The sequence below is a fragment of the Epinephelus lanceolatus genome, chromosome 8 (genome assembly GCF_041903045.1).
Source record: "Epinephelus lanceolatus isolate andai-2023 chromosome 8, ASM4190304v1, whole genome shotgun sequence".
NCBI lineage: Eukaryota > Metazoa > Chordata > Actinopteri > Perciformes > Serranidae > Epinephelus > Epinephelus lanceolatus.
The window spans coordinates 45534374-45559043 of NC_135741.1; the positions used below are offsets into that span (position 1 = coordinate 45534374).

Consider the following 24670-nt stretch of genomic DNA (forward strand, 5'->3'; position numbering starts at 1 on the left):
ACTTGGTTGCAAATCCTTTACAGTCAATGACTGCCTGAAGTGTTGGACACATAGGCATCACCAGATGCTGGGTTTCTTCCCTGGTGATGCTCTGCCAGCCCTTTACTGTAGCCGTCTGCACTTCCTGCTTGTGTTTTGGGTGTTTTGCTCTCAGTTTTGGCTTCAGCAAGAGAAATGCATGCTCAGTTGGATTCAGGTCAGATGATATGACTTGGCCATTGCAGAACATTCCACTTCTTTGTCTTAAAAATGTCTTTGGTTGCTTTTGCAATATGCTTCAGGTCAATGTCCAACTGCACTGTGAAGCAGATAATGGTGCCCCAAACACTTCAGCTTTCATCCTGATGCTCTTGTAAGCAAGACAAGACTTCACTAGAATAAATACAGAAGGTTTATCACAAGATGCAAACCATTGGTTAGCCTTAAAAATGGAAGGCCAGATTAGAGTTTGTCAAAAACCATCTAAAAAGCCTGTACAGTTGTGGAACAGCATACTATGGACAGATAAAACAAAGATCAACTACCAGAATGATGGGAAGACAAGAGAAGGAAGAAGGGAAGGAACTGCTCATGATCCAAAGCACACCACCTCATCAGTGAAGCATGGTGGAGGTACTGTTATGTCATGGCCATGTATGGCTGCCAGTGGAACTGGTTCTCTTGTATTTATTGATGATGTGACTGCTGACAAGAGCATCAGGATGAAAGCTGAAGTGTTTGGGGCACCATTATCTGCTCAGATTCAACCAAATGCTTCAAAACTCATTGGACGATGCTTCACAGTGCAGTTGGACAATGACCTGAAGCATACTGCAAAAGCAACCAAAGACATTTTTAAGGCAAAGAAGTGGAATGTTCTGCAATGGCCAAGTCATATCATCTGACCTGAATCCAATTGAGCATGCGTTTCTCTTGCTGTAGCCAAAACTGAGGGCAAAACACCCAAAACACAAGCAGGAAGTGCAGACGGCTGCAGTAAAGGGCTGGCAGAGCATCACCAGGGAAGAAACCCAGCATCTGATGATGCCTATGTGTCCAACACTTCAGGCAGTCATTGACTGTAAAGGATTTGCAACCAAGTATTAAAACTGACTGTTTAATTGATGATTATGTTAGTTTGTCCAAATACTTATGAGCCCTTAAAGTCGGGGGACTGTGTGAAGAAATGGTTGTAATTCCTACACGGTTCATACTACATTTTTGAAAAAAGCCTTAAATGAAAGCTGAGAGTCTGCACTTTAAGCAGGTATTCATTGTTTCATTTAAAACCCATTGTGGTGGTGTACAGAGCCAAAATGATGACAACTGTATCATTGTCCAAATAATTATGGACCTGACTGTATATCTTTTACAGCTATTGGCATCGATCACATTCCTTTAACAGTCTGTAGAGGGGCTAGAGAGAAAGTCCTCAACCAAAAGGAGAGTCGTTGGATCTCCACACTTGGGACTTTGACATCCACAGGCTTAAATGATTCAGCTTATTTTGTGTCTTTTCTATGATATGTATGTATGTATGTATGTATGTATGTATGTATATATATATATATATATATATATATTATTGGTTTTGATGCCCTCACTGGGATTTGAACCCTGGGGCCTGTATCACGAAGCAGGATTAATGTCATAGCGAGGTAACTTCAGGGATAACCCTGGGTTTTCGGTCTCACGAAGCCGGTTCAGTTCTTATCGGGGTAGATCACCTTGGTAACTTACTCTGAACGGCTATCCTGCTCCGGAGCAGGGTAAGTTCAGGGTTGAATCTGATCCTATTAAAAGCACTACCCACTGGCCAATCAGCTGTTGGGACAAAAATGACTCCGTTGACAGAAATGCAGCCCAGTCATGACGGGAAGTTTCATTAATTTGATTGATTTTGATTTGAAAGTTTATTTTGAAAATTAAAAAAAGAAAAGAAAGCAACAACATCAGACAATGAAAAGATTGTTCAAAAAGGAGTGGAAAGAAGTCAAAATTTCATCCCACCCCTTCATAAGAAAGAAACTGATAATTTGCGGACACTAAATAGCACCATTAATTAGTGCCAAAATTTTTTTGGTTGGAGGAAATGATCCCTGTTAAAGATAATGGGCCTAATTGACAGCTTTGCTGCTGGAAATGTGGAAAGTAGCCTATCATGTCTACACTTCATGGTGTTTGAGGGATTTTCCTTTTTGTTTTTTAAAGAGGGAGGCTAGGTATATTTTTGCGCAGCTGTTAATTTTAGGGATAGACCGATATGGATTTTTTAGGGCCGATGCCGATACCGATTTTTTTCCATCACCCTTAGCCGATGACCAATTATGGACTGCCGATTTTCTTGAGCCAATATTTGGGGCCAATACTGCTTTTGCTCCCTCAATTTACATCAAAATGACACAATGATAACAAATATTACAGGTCTCAAGTTTAAAATAAGAAACATTTATTGAACAGTAAAAAATACTAAAAAAAGATGTAAAGTTGAGGTAGAACAGGTAGAATATTATTATTATTATTATTATTATACATTCAAATAAAAAAAAGAGTTCAGTGCTCTTAAATCTTCCAGTAATGTCTTTATAAAATAAACAAATATTTAAGCTGAAGCATAAATAAAACAACAACTACTGTACACAGTAGGATTCAACAGCTTTGTTCAACTTAACCACATACTTTCAAATGAAAAAAAGTGCCAGGGAAAAATAAATCCGAACCCACGCGCGTATCTGCCAATGCCGATACAAGTGAAAAAAACTCAAATATTGGCCCAATATATCGGCCGGCCGATGTATCGGTCTTTCCTTAGTTAATTTCTAACACAGCTCAATATCAGGATGATTTTATTCAGACTATCAATTTGGTGTTGATATGATTTAATTGTGGCCTTAGCTTTAAGCTTTATTGTAGGATATATAATGTTATGACAAAGACCAATTTATCAGACGCAATGATGTTAGACGATAATTGTAATACACGCAATTCATCTGCGCAGCATTGATTTCATGGGATTCAAAGGTGTGATCAGTGTCAGATGTACAGGTACAGGTACTGTAGCTACTTGAACCAGTGATAAGTAATGTAACCTACACATAATTTTATTTGCTACCTTGTTTTGTCTTGATTTTTCCCTCTCTCCTCCTCTATTTCTTCTTTCCTGACCCATTTTTTTTTCTTCTCTATTATGTGATTTCATTGATGTTTTGACAGGAGAATTTCTTTGATAAGCTTTTAGTGGCTTCTAAACTCTCCGGCACTTTTCTTCTTTTAATCTTGTAAATTTTATACTGCGCTGCGTGCGCGTTCATGGCTCTTGATAAAGCAACTCTGGGTTGAGTTACCGAGTTGATATCCAGTGTCGTGATACTGATTATCCTGATTGCCATTGTTAGGGTTAGTCAACCCAGGATAGGTCTGGGTAACCCAGGAAAGGTTGATCTCGCTTCGTGATACAGGCCCCTGGTCTCCCAGTTGGGAAACCAAACCTTACCTACTGAGCTAGCATTATGCTCTGCTTTATAGTTGTTTGTTTACTTATGTACTTTTTTATTTATCCGCCTTTTTGTTTTCTGTACTGTCATCTACTGGTTTTATTAATTTGTTTTTGCTCATCCTTTCTTCAGGATTTTTTCTATGAGGTTTCCTGAGCTCTATTGGTGCCACAGGTGTGGCTGATCCAGTTAATGAGATCTTTATCTATGTATATATAAATGCCCTATGACTTGTCTTACCCTATTTGCCCTGACGAAGGCTGACTGAGGCTGAAACATGTTGGTAATTTTTATCTGTTCTATAGCCTGTTTAATAAAGCTTTTTAATTGTCAGAGTGCCTTGGACCGCCTTTTCTTCTCCTTCCTCGTAACGTTACATAATTTGGTTCCATTACAACTGACAACTTTCACTGACAAAACAACTGTCTTATATTAAACATGTACCAAGCAAATACAACATGCTAACATTATTAGCGCCAGCCTACGGCGTTTTACATGATATACATTAGCCTAGCGTTGAGCGGAGATTTCCTCTTCTCATATGAAGCCAGGATAAATCCGAAGTATAAATCCCTTAAGAAAAAAAGAAAATCACACACACGGCTTAAAATGCTATTTTAGTGGAGGCTTTACAGTCTTCTCAATTTATTGGTTCTTATCTGTGAAATACAAGTAAATAAATGCTTCGTTTCCACTGAGCGAAATGGTGTCAGTGTACAGAAACAGACAGGAGGTCTGCGTCACCGCGACGCTGAGCGTAGGGTGGGTAAGTTCAACTTTCTGTCAACAACGGGGGTGTTTTGAAAACACCAGATTGACCAGATGACAGAAAGACAAAACAGGAGAATTAAATGTGGACTGTTAAATATCAGGTCTCTAACATCTAAAGCAGTGTTAGTAAACAAATTAATATCAGATAATCACATTGATTTACTCAGCCTCACTGAAACCTGGCTGTGTCAAGATGAACATGTTAGTCTAAATGAATCCACTCCTCCCAGTCATAATAATACCCACATTCCTTGAGGCAGCGGCCCAGGAGGGGGAGTTGCAGCCATTTTTAACTCTAGTCTGTTAATCAGCCCTAAACCTAAACTAGATTATAATTCATTTGAAAGACTTGTTCTTAGTCTTTTACATCCGACCTGGAAAACCTCACAGCCACTTTTATTTGTTATAGTGTACCGTGCTCCTGGCCCATACTTTGAATTTGTATCTGAATTCTCAGAGTTTTTATCCAGTCTAGTTCTTAAATCAGATAAAGTTATTATTGTAGGCGATTTTAACATTCATGCTGACGTTGATAATGACTCCCTGGCTACTACGTTTATCTCATTATTAGACTCCACTGGCTTCAGTCAGGGTGTACATGAACCCACTCATTGTTTTAACCATACCCTCGATCTATTTCTGACATATGGAATTGAAATTGATAACCTAACAGTCTTTCCCTCACTATCGGATCATTATTTGATTACTTCTGATTTCTTTTAACTTGATTACGCGCCACTCAGCAACAGTTACTATACTAGATGTTTATCAGATACTACTGCCGCAAAATTTAAGGAAAGACTCAGCTGTCTATTTACACCTCAAGGAGAAAGTACACTGCTTTGAAGACAGCAATGTGCACATTTTGGACAGGGAAGACAGATGGTTTGAAAGGTGTGTGAAAGAAGCCATCTATGTGAAATTGGAAAACCATCTCTCAATAGAGGAGGAGGTCTGCGACACCACCTATCCCCCACCTATAATGCTGTCCTTTCATCCTTGCCCAGGAGATTTATAGGGCTGTAGTCAACCAATGAAAATCTTGGTTGACTAAAGTTGCACATAATCTTCAACTAATCGATTAGTCATGGGGAAAAATAAAAAATCTGCATGTTATTTTTGCTTCTGCGGTGGTGTGTCTGTGTCACTCTGCAGTTACACCTCCAAAACGTGCTGTTAAGTTTAGTTCAAATCAAACTTTATTTATATAGTTGATTCAAAACACACATATGGCTTAATGGAGACAATTTCAAACACAAGTATGCAAACTGGCTTCACTATAAATCGCAGAACTGACAAACACTTTATCTGGACACATTTCCCCCACCCATACAACATGCTAACGTTATTAGCACAAGTCTAAGGCATTTTACATTGTATAAATTAGCCTAGCGTCTAGTGATCTTTTCCTCTTCTTATATAAAACCAGGGACAACAGCTACATGTAACAAAGGTAATGGTACATAATGTGGCTCCATTACAACTCACAACATTCACCGACAAAACAACTGTCTTATACTAAACACGTTTTTCCAAGCAAATACAACATGCTAACGTTATTAGCGCCAGCCTATGGCATTTTACATTGTATCCACCTTATTTTCAAACACGGAAGTAAATAGTGATCAATTTCCATTTTTTTGTGTGTGACTTCCGGTCAGCCGCTTTCCCTCATGCTTTCCCTTACCGGAGCTAACGGTGCAAGCTAATTTTTTTCAATTTTCAATTGTTTATGTTAGTCAATCAGTTAGTTAGTTAGTTAGTTAGTTAGTTAGTCTGTGTATTTTGTATAACGTTAGGTAACTGTGCCCACGTTTCCGTTATAACATAAATTTATTCCCCCTAAACACGAATAAATCGCACGTCAATCATAAACTATGAACCAAAAAAGCACAGTCTATCCTGAGTGAGACAAACTGCTTGATCCCCGTCTCCAGTGTACCAGCAGAGAACCTGCAGAACCGAATCAGCGAAAAAACACACCGGGCTACACAGCCTCTCTACCTGAGCAGCTGAAGCTGCGGCTCGCACCCTCGACACACAGACACACAGACGGTGCTTCTGCATGCCAGCCACACGTGTGCGCAACTGTGAGAAATAAATATGTGAGGTGTACACTGCTTTTCTATCTTTTTTTCCCTTTTCTTTCTTTCTTTCTGTCAGCGACATACACTCCTAACACAAGACGGGTTGTTTTAATTGACTGAGTTGATCGTTAAGCCATAGTGATGCGCGGATCGGCTCTGATAGCACCCGAATCAGCATATACGCATCAACCATCCAGCCGTTACAACATGATTGAGCTAGCAAAGCAGTTTTGTGTTGCTATGTGTGGTATTTATTCAGTTTTGGGAAATCACGATGTCTAGAAAGCATCAGTGGCTGCAGCTGACAGGGACAGCTAACGTTAACACTAGCAGCAATGTTAACATCAGGATCGTCATCCGTTAAAAGCCTCCCGTTGTCGGATACGACATGAAACTACTCCAATTAGCTCAATCATGTTGTAACTAAGACATCCGCTGGAGAAAATATTTTTTTCACGGGCCACTTTGTGACTTTAGTGAGTTATTACAGACACAGCTAATGGCTAACAGCTAACGGTTAGCCCAGCTAATCTACGATAACCATGTTATTAATTACACACAGAGAAAATACTAATGTTTGTTCAGTCATTGTGTTTATAGACTTTACAGACATCAGATTAGTCTAAACGGTGATATAGTGATGTGAAAAATGTGATATATACATATATATAGCTAAACTCAGCAAGGTAAACAACAAGGGGATTCCCATTTACACAGTGGTAAGAGTGCTGGACCGGAAGTGTCGCACAAAAAAACGGAAGCTGGCTGCGTTGTTTTGCCTCTGTGTTTCCGTGAAAAATAAGGTGGATATATTAGCCTAGCCACGAGCAAAGATTTCCTCTGCTCATATGAAGCCAAAATAAATCCATAAGTGTAAATCCCTGAAGAAAAGATCACACACAAGACTTAAAATGCTATTTTTGTGGAGGCTCTACTGTCTTCACAATTTATTGTCTCTTATCTGTGAAATACAAGTAAATACAAGCTTCATTTCCACTGAGGGAAATGGTGTCAGTATACAGAAACTGACAGGAGGTCTGCGTCATCGCGACGCTTAGCGTGAAGTTGGGCGAGTCCAACTTTCTGTCAATAACGGGGGTGTTTTGAAAACACCCCCATTTTCACAGGTAACTTAGCCTATCCCCCCCCCCCCCAGATTTAACAGCTTAACCTCTAAAAACATGGTCATTCACAAATGGTCATGGTCATTCACAAATGGCCTCATGTGACTCCTTGTGAAGACCTCCTCAGAGGTTAAATACCTGGATTTTTCCACACCAGTTTGTCAGACTAGTTCCAGCCTAGTCAGACAAGCATGAACTGATGAAGCCTCTTGGATAAGAGGTGAAACGTCAACGCCAAAACTAAGTCCAGTTGCGTTCGTTTCAACTGCCTTGAGATAACTATGACCTGGATAAATGAGAATATCCACAGGTAAATTTAATACCATGTCCTTCTGTGACAGAGGTTTCCCGTACCGACTTTAAACTCTCCCGAATTGATCATCTTGTCGATAGCGCTGTAGGCTCGCTGTGAACACCCCTCGACTCCGTAGCACCTCTTAAAAAGAAGTTAACAAAGCAAAGAAAGTTCACTCCTTGGTATAACTCGCAAACCCGTAAGTTAAAACAAATATTGTGAAAGTTTCAAAGGAACTGGCGATTAATCAAACTGGAAGAATCTCGTTTAATCTGGGCAGACAGTCTCAAAACGTGTAAGAGGGGCCTCCGCAATGCCAGAGCAAACTATTACTCAGCATTAATAGAAGAAAATAAGAACAACCCCAGGTTTCTTTTCAGCACTGTAGCCAGGCTGACTGAGAGTCACAGCTCTATTGAGCCTTGTATTCCTTTAGCCCTTAGCAGTAATGATTTTATGAGCTTTTTTAATGACAAAATTCTAACTATTAGAGGCAAAATTCATGACCTCTTTTCCTCAGATAGTACTTATCTGCCCTCAAACACAGCTGTAAGACCTAATATATATTTAGATTGCAGGGGGCGCTAGTGAGCGATGTAGGAGTAAGACGCACCCGCAGACAGCTCGTCATCATTCAGATTAAAATGTTACAAAAACACAAAAATATTTAACTTTACACACTCTCGGAAGAGCATAAACACTTCGGCGACCCGAGGAACATCTGCATTTGCTTGACTTTTCACGATGGTGAAGCCAAAACACAGGAGGGCTGAGATGCCGGAGTAGGCCCAGAGGCCTCAGACTCACCTGACCCTGAAGCCCCGGATGACCAAATCAAGGACGAGCCGTCGAACAAGATGGTGCTAGCGGCTATTGCTACTTTAAGCGCAGAGTTAAATTTGATCAAATCAGACATGTGTGCCACCACAGAAAACCGCATCACAGAAGTGTCAGCTACCATTAGGGGGGAGACCTTATCCCTGAACCAAAGTATTCAGAAGTCAATCTCAGAACTGAAAAGTGAATCAGCTGTGCATGAAGCCGCCATGAGAGAACTTGAGAAATGTGCTTCAGACCACTCTGACATCCTTTCTACACTTCAGACCAAAGTGGACCGCCTGACAGAGGTAAAACAGCTGGGTGAAAAATGCGAGGATCTCGAAGCGCGCTCACGCTGTAATAATATCAGGATCGTGGGAATACCGGAGGTGAAAGAAGGACCTCGGGCCAGAAACTTCGGGGCTGTCCCATTTTTCCACACTTGGCTGAGTGCGCTTGGTTATGCACACACTTTGGTGATGTTTTGCCACGCGGAACATACATTTGTCTGTAGTGTTCAAGCTCGTATTAAGTGGCCAAGTACGCGGGGATATTCAAACAAAATTGGGACAGACTTGACAACACCCCTTACATTGCGCATTGGATGTTATTCTCTGCAAAAATGCAGCTGATTGTGCTGGCATTGTTGGGCACTCTGCTTGGCCAGAGCCTTAGCATCTGGTGGGTCCTCCAAAGGATGCGTAGCCTTAGCATCTAGGCAAAGAGAGCAAAATGCCCATTCTGACAACCGAGATGTCATGTTAATACATGCGGTAAGCTTAACACACTCGCACATACACACATAGCCTACACATTAATAATTACCATAGCAGTATAGCTGTCTCTGGAAAAGAACTGAAATAGTTTCCCATTTAGAATCTTTGCTCATAAATCAGTAACAATAAATAAAATACTAACAATATTAAAAAAATCACTATTTATCTTACAAGCTAGCTTATATCAGAGCTGCCAACTCTCACGCATTAATGAAACTCACGCATATGACCCTCTCCACGTGAAGTATCTCAGCTCATACTCTTCTGTCTGTTCTGCACCACATCGTAAAAGCTACATAAACATCAAATTCATGAGATTAAAACACTGCAGTAAGAGGTGGCGCATGGTGGGTTTAAAATATAATTATGGGATAAAATGTTGACATCAAGGCCATTATTGTTATTTTGACCGTTATTTATTTATTTAGTTGGGGGTTTTTTCCACTTATTTTTTCACTTACTTCAGTACACATATGGTCTAAACAGGAAACAGTTTCTGTTCCTTCTTCAAAGATGGCTAATGCAAGAGCATCATTCCTGACCACATCACTCTTATGGCAGTAACGGTAAAGAATATCCGCTCATTTAATATTTCCATTACATGCATTTAAGGAAGTCAATTAATATGCTGGCATATATAACACTACGTTGGATATCTAAAGAAAAGTTAGAGATTATTAATTAGTGAATAAAAGGGGTAGGATTAAATAAGTTAACTACTGTTTTGTAATGTTTGTCATGTTCGAAATAAAGACATCAATCAAAAGAAATGACGGAGCAAACTACTCACCTGTATCCATCAGCTGCAGTATTTTTAGCCCCGGTAAAGAGGTAATCGTTTTCCATTCTTAACTTAATGAATTGGAACGTTTGTTCCATGGTCCCCATTTCTGATAAATTCTGTTGCTAGTTGATAATTCCAGGTCAAAGCTTGATGTGAATTTCCTCACCACAGACACATTAACAAAGCTCCCTAACATGTACCATCATGACGCTATGATACGAACGGGACTATGATATGAGGTTGCATTTATAAAACATTTTTCTTACATTGAAATTTCTTTGGTGGCATCTCAGTCGAAATCCCGATGATGGCAGACTCAGTGAACTATAGTGGGCAGACTTCACCAGCTTCTCCTTCTTCTTTAGTTTGTTGGTGGAACTCCACCAGCTGGTGATGCATTGTGGGATTTATACTACCCAAATATTGCTCAGGTGCGGTCTTACCGTAAGTGTGGGTAAAGTACAAATCAAGCGCACTGCACTTTTGGTCGGCGTAGAAATGGGATACACTTGTGCACTTGGACGCGCACATCAAGTGTCCAAGTGCGTAAGTGTGATCAAGCGTGCATAATGGGACAGGCCCTTCATCTCCCAGCTCCTAGCTGAAACACTATCTCTGGAGGAGAAACCCTTGATAGACTGAGCGCACAGGATTAACCGCCAGAAACCCCAACCAGGAGACCCACATTACTATCATGTTCGCAAGGAAATATTACGGCGGGCCATGGAGAAAAAGAAGCTGCAATACCAGGGACTGAACATACACCTACTCCCAGACTTTCCTCCCTCAGTGGTTAAGTGGAGAGCTGCTTTCACTAAAGTTACAGAGATGCTACGAGGGCGACCAGATGTCAGATAGGGACTGATATATCCAGCCAGACTGATGGTGACACATGGAAATGTGAAATCATTCACTGACCCAAAGGAGGCTCAGGATTATGCAGAGCATGACTTTGGACCACCGCAACAGGAGGCTGACTAAATGCTGCAGTCTCTCAATTTTAAAATGTCGTGGCTGTATGGACAACGGACTATATATATTCACATGCACATTTCTGCATGAAAATATCCAGCGGACACAAACTCATCACCAACTCTCTCTGCTAATCCTGCGGTAATGTATTACCTGCTCCCTCTCTTCCCATTTTCATCTTTTCATGTTCTCTCTCTCTCTCTCTCATACAGATTACTATCAGTTTATTATGTTGATCTGTTCTGTACGACATCTATTGCACATCTATCATATGGTTTAAATCCAAAATACTTCTAAACAGGGGCCGTGGCATTTGGTTTAGTAACAAGGTCCCTGTCTTTCTCTTACACTCAACTCTGTTTTTTTCTCCGCCTCCTCTCCCCCTCACGACGATCGCACTGTATGTGTGTGTGTGTGTAGCCCATAGCCCCGCCTCCCCCACAGAGACAAAGACACTCGATAACAAGAGCTTTCCCTCCGTTCATTACGCTGATGAACCAACTCACCTGGCTGCCAGACAATGCACGGCAGTGAACGCTCTTGTCGTCTAGTCTCTTTGGTGGAGAGACGAGGAAAACAAACAGGCATGAATATGGCAATTAATCGCAGCCAGAAAAGTTAACGTCCCCCTTTAAATTTACCGTGCAATTAACCGATTCATCGCGTATAGCGTCAGACCTAGAAACCACCAATTTTATTAGGGACCAACTCAAAAGACCACTTGTGGTCAGGGCTGGGTTAAAATAATCGATTCATCCGATTCAAATCTATCTTCACTGGAATGACCCGATATCAAGTCGTAGAATCCGAGATCGATCTTTCAATATTTTTCCCACAGATGTGTGAAGCTTTAACCCTGTTAATCTCGCCGGTAGTAAACGAGCCGCGGCGCTAAATTATGAATGACCGTAGTATTGAGAAGCTCCGATGTTACCGGCTCTTTTATCTGTAACTGTACTTTTTTTACATTTGGGTGTAATTTATTTTCGCATTGCAGCCTCCACTCCTGCTGTCTGTGCGTCCTGGCTGCTGCGCCACTTTTACACACACACACACACACACACACACACACACACACACACACACACACAATCACGGAGTAGAGATGCTGCGGTGGAGACAGAGAGGTGACAACTATGCTTGTTACTGTGAGTGCATTAAAACCTGCTCGAGGAAAAAGTCAATATTTTATCAATACACCTGATCAGCAACATGTAGGGGTGGGAATCTCTAGGCACCTCACAATTCGATTCAATTCCGATTCCGAGGGCAACGATTTTGATTTTAAAAAGGATTCTCAACTCTAAAACGAGCCAATAAAGGCCCAAACATACTCGGGCGGAACGTACGCGGAGCGGACTCCGCGGAGGTCCACCCGGACTAAAAGTGGACGCCCGCAAGCCCTATGCGCACAAAGCTCAGATTTTATGACCATGCAGACTCTGCTCCGCACTCCAGTGTCACACAAAAGACTGCTCGGCATGTATTTTTCACATCGCAGGGATTTTTCACTGACATTTTTACAGGAATCTACAACGTGGAAGCGCCCTCGACTATGGAAGCCCGAATGACTGCAGACATTCCTTGCGGAGTCCGCTCCGCTTATAGTACGCTGTGGGGGCCTTAAGAAAATTTACAGTAGATACTGAAAAAGATTTTTGTAACAAAGCTGGGAATACATATTAGGGCTGGGCGGTATGACAAAATGTTCATATCACGGTTTTAAGAAAAAATCATATCGGTTTCACAGTATTTCACGGTATTTTGCTCAGGTTCGGCCAACTTGACATGCTGCTGTGTTGTGCTATGGCCTATTCAAGTGCCGGAATTTGTTATTTACCTGACAATGCCTGAACACAACACACGCTCCGCTCCATTACTGCTGTGCTCGGTTATAACTGTCTCAGACTCGGGAAGGGTCGTCTTCGGTCAGGAGCGTGTGTGCGATACAGAGAGCAGAGGAGAATTGTAAACGTCGGTGCGCTGCTGCTAGTTGCATATAGGGGAAACACTGCTCTTTTTGGTATGAGTTCTTCTGGGTCATCGTGTACAGTTGCTTTGCTTTCAGGACTCTCTTGGCAGCCATTCTCGCCTCTAAACGTTTCTATATGCTCTCACTCTCGGCCGCTCAAGCGCGCCTGTGGTGTGCAGGGGTGAAATGGGTCCCCGCTGAAACACTTTCCCGCCGCGCACGTTCCAGACGTTGTTTGGGCTATTCACCGGTATTGTGGTATATGAAAAATTCATATCATAACGAAAATAAATACCGTTTTTTGGTACGAACCAGTATACCGCCCAGCCTGGCTGGTAAGTGAAAAAGTTAGTTTTGGACCCTGTCTGTCAACATCACTGCATTCCTTTTTATAATTTAGTCTGCATAAATTGTCTGGGGTCTTTATTAGCAATGCCAACCTCAAGCAGACAGACAATAAAACTGTATACTTAAGTAGCTTCTTATTAATTGTGAGTCACATTGTCATCACAATTTATAGCATATTTTCCTGATATCTTAAAGCCCTAATGGAAATGCAATTGATTTGAGGGGCAAAATACAGACCTAGTTCATTAAATTAACATGTTGCCTATTTCAAAGTACTCCAGGGTGTACGTCCAGTATTTCTGCCTGCCATGAACTGGACCACAGCTTTCATCAGTAATGGAGCGCTGTGAACAGGACCACGCTTTGGAATGAATGCCTTTACTTTTGATAGCTGTTGAAGATACTTTAATTTATTTATTTATTTATTTTTTATTTTTTTTATTTTTTATATCTGCTTTAAAATGGCCCATCCATCTAACGCAGTGCCACCACTTTGACTCGGGCAGAGTTGAAACTCTTATGCCACCCGTGAATGTTCCCCATGTCATTGTACAAAAAGCCCAGTCAGTGAATCCTTGATAAAAGGACTCCAAGACGACTCTGCATCAAGGGTAAGGTGATGGGAGCTGGTAGTGCCATCTTGTGGGTCCTCAGCATGGAGCTGCAGTAAAGCTCTAATCCCCGAACCATTTCTGCCTAAACTTGCTCCGCTGTGTTATACCAACTGCGAAAATGCTTTTCCCACAGAAACCAAATGGAGCGCGGATAAACTTCCACCCAGGCCGACAAGAGCTAACGTAAGACTTAAAGGACAAAAGCTAAACTGATAACGTTAACGATCGAACGATCGTGGTGGGACGGGGTCGTTCGTGACCAGACCGGGGCTAATTTGACTGCTAGCCTGTCTGTGCTCACAAAATTCGGCGGTGGAGAAGAAATTAGGTTTAAGCATGGAAGCTAGAATTGCATTAAGCTAGTTCTATGTCGAAGGAGCCCACTGATTAACGGTAGTTTGGTTGTGGACAAAGTTAGATAGTAAGCCGACCCAGCATGCTGCTTAAAAAACAAAAGATGAGCGGTTCACTAAGTTGTATCGGAGTTTGTCTTGCGGGAGCTAACTCCTCTGTATTTTACCGAGCAGGGTTTAACTCAAGTTCAGCTCACCAGACACGATAACATCGCTACTTACCGATTGAGCCTCCGTCCAGCGCTCCGTCCAGCCTCCGTTTCGTCTCCATATCGACATTTTGGAAGAAGTTTTGTAGATATTTGTCAGAGTCCGGGCCTGGACTGCTGGGCGCCGCGCTGGAAGCCATGCATTCTGGGAGAGTGACGTCACACCCCGGGCTCAGGGGAACTTTTAAGTTTGTCCAGACGGAGCAAACCCAGATTCCCTGTGGTTCTTCATCCCCCATCGCATTTTTATGAAATTGATGGTCTCCCTGTCGTATTAACATGTAATTACTCACCTAATAAACGTCTGGTTTCTTATGTAAGTTTCATCAGCAATCACTTCTGGAAATTTACATTGTTGTTGAATGGTATCGACGTATTTGACAATAAATGTAATAACAGACATAGTTGTAAAAATAAATAAATAATACAATTACCCCCAGGGGGAAGTTTTACTGGAACTCACATTTGGAAGAGATTATCTGGCAAAAAACATGGCTTTTACCTTATAAATTTTGTATTCCTAACAAAGTAAAATAAGTTTATTGGAATCTATAATTTCCAGATATGTGGATGTTGTTAACACTTGTTCTTTTTGCAGACATGCTGATGAAACATTGAAACCTTTGTTCTTTCAGTGTAGAATAACAATGAAATTTTGGTCTGATTTAAGTTCTCGTGTTTTCAGTACCACTAATGTCACTCATTGTTGTACTCTTAATGATATAATCTGTTACTGTGGTGATATGAGCAACAAGTCTCTGACCTATGTTGTTGATTTCTTTATTTCTTTATTCATTAACAGAGATCCTTAGGTTCACAACTGTCTTTCCATCTTTTCTTGATTGAATTTAACTCAATGCTGAAGTCTCTTGTTCTTAGGAGCAACAATAAAAAAGGTAACAGAATTTTAGAATATTATAAAAAAAAACATTTGATGACACCCCTCTGATGTGAAATGAACAGTTTGTGTGTGTTTTCTTCTGTTATTGGTGTTATTTTTTTGTTTGTTTTGTTTTTTTTTTCTAATGTCCATTCTTACTTATTTATGATAAGAATTGTAAACATATATAGATTTAAATTACAAGTATTTATTTTTCAGCTTTTGTACGTTTATACGTTTATACGTTTTGGGGTTTTTTGTACATTGTATTGTTGAATAAATGATAATTAAAAAAAAGTTTGCCCTGATGGATCCTAACTAAATTAGCTAACTTTCATTGGAATGGCATTGTAGCCTGGCTATCAGTATTTAAGCACAATTTCAATCCCCATATTCTATATAAAAACAAATCACTGTTATATTGCTTATAGTTTGACAATGGAATTTTGTATGTGGGTCCACAGGTAAACAAAAATGATATGTTGCTGTCATATTCAGAATTTCTTCAGAAATTTAAGGTACCAGTTAAACCAAAAGAATATGCTATTATTTTTTATGCTGTCCCCACAGGTTCTCTTCAGGTTTTAAAGAATTGTGAAAATGAACATTATCAGCTCTAAGCATATTTTTATTGGAAATATTGATATTCTGAATAAACGGTACAGTAACAGACACATCAGAAATACTTTGGACTGTGTCACACCTCCTGCAGCAAAGTTCTTATTGTCTTCTATCACGGGTGATTCACAGTTGAAAAAGCTTGTTCTGTTTTAAACAAAAAATTTATCATTAATAAAGTGTAAAAAGTATCTTTCATAATTTTGCATCAAATTTACTCAGCTACAGAAGTGTTAGAAAAATAGTTAAGTATTAATTATACATGTGTTTTTTTTAATGCCGATATAGCACTAATATGCAGATGTGGTACTATACTCTGTGTTCTAGGGGATGGATGGCAATTCTAACTATATTATTCAGCTTATTACCATTCTTGGTAAATTTATCCACAAATCAAAATGGTCGGACCCCAAACCCTGCTTTTACCGGTTTATTGTTGAACTCAAGCAGTATGGCACCTTCCCAGAAGATGCTGAGAACAAAAAAGGTACAAAGACTTTTAATAATTTAAAGGACATGCACTTTCTTCGAACTCTGAAAGGACTCGATATGAATGGACTTTTAATACCCCTGGCATAATTTTGTTTTTTCTTGTATGGCAATACACTTCTTTGTTACAAATAAAGTGTTAAGGACAACAACAAAAAAGTTCAGACGGTACAGGCACAATGTCTCTCCGCAGAGATGTTATACTTGGAGGGACTGCAGTATTTTATATAAGTCATAAGTAGTTATATGTTTTATGAGGTGATGAGATCCAGAGACCTGCTGAGATTCCCTGTAAGTAGTATTTGCACCCTTTTCACAACAGTAATCACACTCTGCAACTTGCCTCTCTGCCTAATAATATTAGTTATTGAAATAACTGTGGTAAAAGATTTGGTCTCTGTATTATAAAGGTGAAAATCAATTTTATGGGGCGGCAGTGGATCAGAGGTAGAGCATGATCATGGTTCGATCCCAGCTCCTCCAGTCTGCATGTCGAAGTATCCTTGAGCAATACTGAACCCCAAATGGCTCCCAATGATGCTTCCATCAGTTTGTGAATGTGTTAAAAACTGAGTAGCAAGTGGCACCTTATATGGTAGTCTCGGCTACCAGTGCACAAATGTGTGTGTGAATGGGTGAATGTGACTCGTAGTGTAAAAAGCGCTTTGAGTGGTCAGATGACGAGAAAGGCGCTATACAAATGATGCAGGTCCATTTACCATTTCAAAGATTCACCCTTCCAACAGTACCAGAGATCATATCATATCATATCATATCATATCATAAAGAGTAGGGTTTAAACTATTGTTTGGATTATAGGAGGATAAGTGAAGGTATATAAACATTTTGAGTATCGCTCAAATTTATTTTTGTATAGCTATTCATCTAATTTCTGTAAATACACTATATGCTTAATGTTTTTGTGGATACCTTCAAGTACAGATGTAGATATGGCATGTATTGTCAATACTGTATTTTTCAGTTGTGGTGTTTCTTCCATGATGAAAATAAACAGAAAAAAAAACAATAAAAATTTGGTCACCAAGAAAAAGAAAAACATACAACAATAAAGCACAAAAAAATCAAGTGAACACTGAAAATTTTAAATAAAATATCAAAGACAAAATGGAAACATGACTTGAACACACTGGAGATATATAATCCCTCCAGTGTGATCTGGGTCCACCCAAGCAGCTACCTCTGGGGCTGAAACATGAAGCCCTCATGGAAGTGCCAAAAAACTGCAGTTCCTCTAATGGCCACCTGAGACCAGCTCAAAAAGTTCAATCCCCATAGTAACCCATTTTAAAATGCCAACTTTTCAGCAGAATTTACAGCAGAAATAAACATGTTTACAGCCTGGTGCAAAAATTGTTTGTTAAGGCTAAAAGCTATGCATTAATAAGAGCATGGTCACTGTGAGTGACAGGTTTCCTGCAAGGCCTCACCAAAGTCTATGAGTCAGATCCCCCTCCTCCACAGATCCACAATCTTCAAGTATGGTTACTTCTGGCTCCAAAAATCCAAGATGGCAAAGGCAGAAATGCCAAACACAAGGCTTCAAAAGGAGAATCAACAAACATTACAGTGGCTATGTCCGTTATTTTTATACAGTCTATGTGGCTACCTCGGGGCCTCCTACCATTTGGACATGCCTGGAACACCTCTAATCTGCCAAGGAGGCATCCTGATCAGATGCATTAACCACCACAACTGGCCACTTTCAACACGAATAAGCAGCAGGTTTACCCCATGCTTTCTCCAGATGTCCAAGCTCCTCACCCTCAGCCCAGCACTCTGCGGAAAAAAAGCTCATTTTGGCAGCTTGTATCTGCGATCTCATTCTTTTGGCCTCTACCTAAAGCTTTAAGGTGATGGCTGGAGCAAGGATGGACTGGTGAATGGAGACTTTTTCCCTCCGGCTCAGCTTCTTCTTCACCACAAGAGACTGGCACAAATGTTTACAGCACCAACTTGGTCTCACTGTCCACGTCAGGTGGATGTGCTGACTTGCTGACGTATTGCGGTTGTGTCATTTCCGGTGTTTCTGTGACAGCGTCTCTGTACTGCTCTGGTGAATTCTACTAGCCTGCTTTCTGCTTTCTCACTTCAGTTGCTTTAACGTCTACTTCAAGTCTTAGCCCACACTGGTTCTGTTTAAGCACTTATAGCTCTCCTCCTTTTTACGACTTCCCTGCTAATCTCTTAGCTGGTGTTGGCACGTTACTAGCCTTGGTAGCTACATTAGCTTTACAGTTAGCGATGGCTTCTCCCTCTGCTCTTTCTTGCTCGGTGTGCCAAATGTTCAGTTATGCCTCTGCCTCCTTTAGCGACAGTGGTAATTGTAATAAGTGTAGCTTATTTGCTGCGTTGGAGGCGAGGCTTAGTGAATTAGAAGCGCGGCTCCGCACCATGGAAAACCATTCAGTAGCTGCGGTAGTTAGCCAGCCCCCTGTAGCCGGTGCGGAGCCACATAGCATAGCCTTAGCCTCTGCTAGCGGTCCTCCGGTAACGCCTGTTCAGCCGGGAGGCTGGGTAACCGTTCGCCAGAAGCATAGCTCCAAGTCGAAGCCCACGGCTCACCACCAGTCTGTTCACGTTTCCAACCGCTTTTCCCCACTCAGCGACACACCCGCTGAGGATAAAACTCTGATTATTGGCAGCTCTATTCTGAGGAACGTGAAGTTAGCAACACCAGCGGCCATAGTCAAATGTATCCCTGGGGCCAGAGCGGGCGACATTGAATCAAATTTAAAACTGCTGGCTAAAGCTAAACGTAGATTCAGTAAGATTGTTATTCACGTCAGCGGCAATGACACCCGGTTACGCCAATCGGAGGTCACTAAAATTAATATTGCCTCGGTGTGTGAATACGCAAAAACGATGTCGGACTCCCAAATCTGACCAGTGATGACATGTTTAGCCGCATGTCATCATTTAATCGCTGGCTGTCCAGGTGGTGTCCGGCAAACGATGTGGGTTTCGTTAATAATTGGCAAACTTTCTGGGGAAAACCTGGTCTTATTAGGAGAGACGGCATTCATCCCACTTTGGATGGAGCTGCTCTCATTTCTAGGAACCTGGCAAACTTTATTAGTAATTTAAATCCCTGACAACCCAGAGTTGAGATCAGGACTCAGAGTCGCAGTCCTATACGCTTCTCTGAGCTTCTAGTGCAGTTACCCAGCCATAGTTTTCATAGTTTTATACAAATGGTGTCTGTCCCCCGACCACCTAAATTATTTAAATCTAAAATTAAACAAAGAGGAGTTATGCATAACAACCTCATAAAAATTAAAACCTCTTCTGTGACAGAAAGACAAAACAGGAGAATTAAATGTGGACTGTTAAATATCAGGTCTCTATCGTCTAAAGCAGTGTTAGTAAACGAATTAATATCAGATAATCATATTGATTTACTCAGTCTCACTGAAACCTGGCTGTGTCCAGATGAATATGTTAGTCTAAATGAGTCCACTCCTCCCAGTCATAATAATACCCACATTCCACAAGGCAGCGGCCAAGGAGCAGGCGTTGCAGCCATTTTTAACTCTAGTCTGTTAATCAGCCCTAAACCTAAACTAGATTATAATTCATTTGAAAGCCTCATTCTTAGTCTTTTACATCCGACCTGGAAAACCTCGCAGCCACTTTTATTTGTTATAGTGTACCGTGCTCCTGGCCCGTATTCTGAATTTGTATCTGAATTCTCAGAGTTTTTATCCAGTTTAGTTCTTAAATCAGATAAAGTTATTATTGTAGGTGATTTTAACAATTATGTCGACGTTGATAATGACTCCTGGCTTCCACGTTTATCTCATTATTAGACTCCACTGGCTTCAGTCAGGGTGTACATGAACCCACTCATTGTTTTCACCATACCCTCGATCTAGTTCTGACATATGGAATTGAAATTGATAACCTAACAGTCTTTCCACAGAGTCCCTCGCTATCGGATCATTATCTGATTACTTTTGATTTCTTTTTACTCGATTACACGCCACTCAGCAACAGTTACTATACTAGATGTTTATCAGATAGTACTGTCGCAAAATTTAAGGAAATTATTACTCTGTCGTTAAATTCAATACCATGTCCTTCAGTAACAGAGGTTTCCCGTACCGACTTTAACCTCTCCCGAATTGATCATTTTGTCTATAGCGCCGTAAGCTCGCTGCGAACAACACTCGACTCTGTAGCTCCTCTTAAAAAGAAATTAACAAAGCAAAGAAAGTTCGCTCCTTGGTATAACTCTCAAACCTGTAAGTTAAAACAAATATCGCGAAAATTTGAAAGGAATTGGCGATTAACCAAACTGGAAGAATCTCATTTAATATGGGCAGAAGTCTCAAAACTTATAAGAAGGGCCTCCGCAATGCCAGAGCAAACTATTACTCAGCATTAATAGAAGAAAACAAGAATAACCCCAGATTTCTTTTCAGCACTGTAGCCAGGCTGACTGAGAGTCAAAGCTCTATTGAGCCTTGTATTCCTTTAGCCCTTAGCAGTAATGATTTTATGAGCTTTTTTAATGACAAAATTCTAACTATTAGAGGCAAAATTCATGACCTCCTGTCCTCAGATAGTACCTATCTAACCTCAAACACAGCTGTAAGACCTAATATATATTTACATTGCTTCTCCCCAATTTCTCTTCAAGAATTGACCGCATTGATTTCTTCATCTAAATCATCAACCTGTCTCTTAGACCCCATCCCAACTAGGCTACTTAAGGAGGTCTTACCTTTAGTTAACACTCATATATTAGATATGATCAATATATCCTTATTAACAGGCTATGTACCACAGTCTTTTAAGGTAGCTGTAATTAAACCTCTCCTATAAAAGCCCACCCTGGATCCAGAGGTGTTAGCCAACTATAGACCAATATCTAATCTTCCCTTTCTGTCAAAGATCCTTGAGAAAGTAGTCGCAGACCAGCTGTGTGATTTTCTCCATGATAATAATTTATTTGAGGAATTTCAGTCAGGATTTAGAGTGCATCATAGCACTGGGACAGCACTAGTTAAAATTACAAATGACCTTCTGATTGCTTCAGACAAAGAACTCGTCTCTGTACTTGTGTTATTAGATCTTAGTGCGGCGTTTGACACTATTGACCATCAAATTCTACTGCAGAGACTGGACGTTCATAATAAATCATCCTTACGTACTAAAGTTTGTTTTGGAGTTCCACAAGGTTCTGTGCTCGGACCAATCCTATTTACTCTATATATGCTTCCTTTAGGTAACATCATTAGAAATCACTCTATAAATTTCCATTGTTATGCGGATGATACACAGTTGTATTTATCGATGAAGCCAGAAGAAAGTAATCAATTAACTAAACTCCATAACTGCCTTAAAGACATAAAAACTTGGATGAGCACCAATTTCCTGATGTTAAATTCAGACAAAACTGAAGTTACTGTTCTTGGCCCCAAATAACTCAGAGACTCTTTATCTGATGACATAGTTTCTCTAGATGGCATTGCTCTGGCCTCTAGCACTACTGTAAGAAACCTCGGAGTAACATTTGATCAAGATTTGTCTTTTAATTCTCATTTAAAACAAACCTCACGGACTGCATTTTTTCATCTGCGTAATATTGCGAAAATTAGGCCTATCCTGACCTGAAAAGATGCAGAAAAATTGGTCCACGCTTTTGTTACCTCAAGGCTGGATTACTGTAACTCTCTATTATCAGGTAGCTCTAGTAAGTCCTTAAAAACTCTCCAGCTAATTCAGAATGCAGCAGCACGTGTACTAACAGGAACTAAGAAACGAGATCATATTTCTCCTGTTTTAGCTTCTCTGCACTGGCTCCCTGTAAAATCCAGAATTGAATTAAAAATCCTACTGTTAACTTAGAAAGCTCTAAATGGTCAAGCTCTGTCATATCTTAGAGAGCTCATAGTGCCTTATTATCCCACCAGAACACTGTGCTCTGAGAACGCAGGGTTACTTGTGGTCCCTAAAGTCTCCAAAAGTAGATCAGGAGCCAGAGCCTTCAGCTATCAGGCTCCTCTCCTGTGGAATCATCTTCCTGTTACGGTCCGGGAGGCAGACACCGTCTCCACATTTAAGACTAGACTTAAGACTTTCCTCTTTGATAAAGCTTATAGTTAGGGCTGTACCAGCCCCTAGTTAGGCTGACTTAGGCCTAGTCTGCCAGAGGACCCCCTATAATACACCGGGCACCTTCTCTCCTTCTCTCTCTCTTTCTCTCTCTCTCTCTCTCTCTCTCTCTCTCTCTCTCTCACGTATCCTATTACTACATCTTGCTAACTCGGCCATTCTGGATGTCACTAACTCGGCTTCTTCTCCGGAGCCTTTATGCTCCACTGTCTCTCAGATTAACTCATATCGCAGCGGTGCCTGGATAGTGTGACGTGTGTGGTTGTGCTGCTGCCCTGGTCCTGCCAGATGCCTCCTGCTGCTGCTGCCATCATTAGTCATTAGTCATACTTCTACTGTTATTATACACATATGATTATTGTCACACATGTATACTGCCAGATATTAATATATACTTTCAACATATTGTACCACAGTAGCCAGAACTATAACTATAATATTATTACTTTCAGTTCACTTGTTGTAAGCTACTGTCATTACCGTCTGTCCTGCATCTCTCTCTCTCTCTCTCTCTCTCTCTCTCTCTCTCTCTTTTTGTCGCATTGTGTCATACAGATTACTGTTAATTTATTATGCTGATCTGTTCTGCACGACATCTATTGCACGTCTGTCCGTCCTGGAAGAGGGATCCCTCCTCAGTTGCTCTTCCTGAGGTTTCTACTGTTTTTTTCCCCCGTTAAAGGTTTTTTTGGGGGAGTTTTTCCTTATTCGCTGTGAGGGTCCAAAGGACAGAGGGATGTTGTATGCTGTAAAGCCCTGTGAGGCAAATTGTGATTTGTGATATTGGGCTTTATAAATAAAATTGATTGATTGATTGATTTGATTGATTAATTGATTGATTGACTTCTGACATCAGACACCAGTGAAAAACCAACGCTGGCATGACACATGGCTGGTTGTTGTTATTGTTTAATGGTGCCTAGTGGCATCGGGGGAAACGCGGTGGGACAACAACAAAAGTTAAGGCAGTGGAGGTCCAAGTAGGACAGGTAGGAGGGGTGGTGGATGGGTCCAACAACAACCGACTTTCACCCAGGAGGTTGGTGTTCACTTCCCATATGAATGTTAAGCCAAACCCTGTCCTTTTTTCCTAAACTCAACCATGTGCTTTTGTTCCCTAAATTAGACCACGTGCACATTGGCAAAACATAACCATGTGCATTTGTTGTTGAAGATAAAAAAAATCAATTCACAAAATCAAATCATCAATTCACTGTGTTGTACCGATTAAGTGCTTTTATTTTGAGAGAGACTGTATGCAAACTGTACAGTTTCCTGTGAAAACGGAAATGTATCTTGAAAACAGACAATGCATGTAAAAGGCAGAACTTTACATGCCGTCCCAGAACAACAACAACTAGCACACCCAAGGTGCCTTACATGTCGTGTCATGAACTGGAAAGTCCATGACCAAACATCAATATGTGACGAGGTTGTAGTGAGACAGCGCACCGATCTCCCAGTCCATCTCACCTACCACTTTACAGTAAATCGTGAACAAAACCCCGAGATTCTTGAATTTCTTCGCATGTGGCAGTAACTTATCCCAACCCAGAGGGGACAATCCACTGTTTTCTGGCACAGAACCATGGTCTCAGACTTGGAGGTATACCGCCTCTCATTCTGACCACTTCTTACTCTGCTGCTAACTGCCCCAGTGCCTGCTGGGGGTCACAGTCTGATGAAGCAATCAGAACCATATCATCTGCAAAGGGCAAAGACATGACTCTCTACCCCTGGCTGCGCCTTAAGATGCTGTCCATGAATATCACAAACATAATTGGTGACAAGGGACAATGCTGGCAGAGGCAAACTCCCAGTGAAAATGTGTTTGACTTTGTGCCAGGTACAGTCCAGTACAACTGGACTGGGCTGTGGAATGGGCAATTTTAATTTAATTTTAATTTTAAATGTCTATTTATGCACTTATTTTATTACTTTTTAATGT

General features: G+C 40.8%; 1 protein-coding gene across 8 annotated transcripts in view; it reads right to left on the bottom strand.

The window, feature by feature from the left end:
* Positions 1 to 14756, bottom strand: part of LOC117258913 (zinc finger protein PLAGL2-like) — a 90050-nt gene extending 75294 nt beyond the window's left edge. For all 8 annotated transcript variants that reach the window (XR_004501742.2, XR_013491962.1, XR_013491964.1 and 5 more), the window contains exon 1: positions 14611 to 14756. The gene's annotated coding sequence lies outside the window, so the exon portion shown is untranslated. The remainder of the gene's footprint in view (positions 1 to 14610) is intronic.
* Positions 14757 to 24670: the final 9914 nt, after the last annotated feature.